The sequence below is a fragment of the Calliphora vicina genome, chromosome 3 (assembly GCF_958450345.1).
Source record: "Calliphora vicina chromosome 3, idCalVici1.1, whole genome shotgun sequence".
In the NCBI taxonomy this organism is placed as follows: Eukaryota; Metazoa; Arthropoda; class Insecta; order Diptera; family Calliphoridae; genus Calliphora; species Calliphora vicina.
The window spans coordinates 72,180,847-72,182,501 of NC_088782.1; positions in this window are offsets into that span (position 1 = coordinate 72,180,847).

The window sequence follows — 1,655 nt, forward strand, 5'->3', positions numbered from 1 at the left end:
CGAGCACTTAAATAAGCATCAAACTATTTTTGATTTTAAAACGACGACAATCTATAAGAAAATTATAAAACAAACAATTCTCATGACTTGCGTTTTGATCATTGATATAATTTCAATCTAATTTAATGATGTTGTATTTTTATTTCGTATTATTTATGGAGTCTTATAACACACATTTTAAAGTTTTAACGCTGTATAGTGTAGTATTCATTACATAGTAAGTTAATTCGTAGTGGCCTGTAACTACGTAGTTGTCGCTGGGGTGAAGACTTAAGAATAAATCCGAGCCGAAAACCGAAAAATTAAAAATTTCCACTTTTAAATTAAGTTTTTTAGCTGTTTGAAATAAAACATAAATATATTGCCAATAAAACTTCCTTGAATTTTAAAACTATAATTCCAAAAGGATAAATATCCTACTAGAGGGTAATATTACAACTGAGAGATGGTAGATGAGCAGACGGGAATGGGATTCTACGAACTAAGCCGAAATATAGATAAATACCAGGGTATTCTTTTCAGTAATGATCGTTCGATTAATCGAATAATTTCTTACGAACAATTATTCGAACAATTTAAAAATTACCATTTTCGAATAATGAATAATTCGAAAAAATTTATGTAGCATAATCGAATAAAACGAATAAATGTACAAATATATTTAAATTTATTAAATTGCTTAAAATTTTTCATAATTTCAAATTCGACAAATAACTAAAGATAAAGGGAGTCTCACTGTAGATGAGTGGTCCGATAGCTCCTTTCATAAATATATAAATATTACTGCAAGAAGCTACAATTCTAAAAACAAGTCTTTCAAAATGCTTAATTAAAATTTAGGCTGAATGATTTTAGAATTGATTTCGAAACTCAAATTTTGGCGTCTAAACATGAACATATGCTGGTGAAATATTAGCAGGATCGCAATTAATAACACAGGACAACAAAATCGAAAAAAAATTTTAGAGGCTTTTTAAACCACTACACAATTTTGATGTATTGTGGTTCCAGTAGTACAAATATGGTCCAAATTTTAAATTCTATGGAGAAGTTTTTTTTAAAATTTTTTTTATAAAATTTCGAATTTTTGTAGATGTTTCATAACATAATTTATCATAACTCAAAAAGAGTTAGTCTGATATTACTGAAATAAACTTGGGAAAATTCAAATATACATAACCTTTAATCAGTTTATATATTGCGTTTTAATCGGCTCAGTAGTTTCGGAGTTATAATAACAAATTGAAACAAAAAATCTATTTTTTTACGTGACTAACCCTTTTTGAATTATCATAAATTATGTGGAGAAACATCTAAAAAAAATTCACAATTTTAGAAAAAAAAATTTAAAAAAAAATCTATCCATAGAATTAAAAAATTTTACCATTTTTGTACTTAGGTAACCATGATGCATCAAATCTATATAGTGGTAAGTGAATTAGGATGACATTTATAACGATTACGTTGAAATAGAAGAAGGTCGTGATCTTAAAATATATGTTTATAAGTGATGTCATTATATATTTAATAGATCTAACAAAAATTTACATTTTGTTGCAGGGAAAACATGGAGCTCGTCTTATATATGATGTTAAACATCGTCGGACATCTTTGTCTAACATGGTAATAAACTTTTTGAGTATTTATAAATGCGT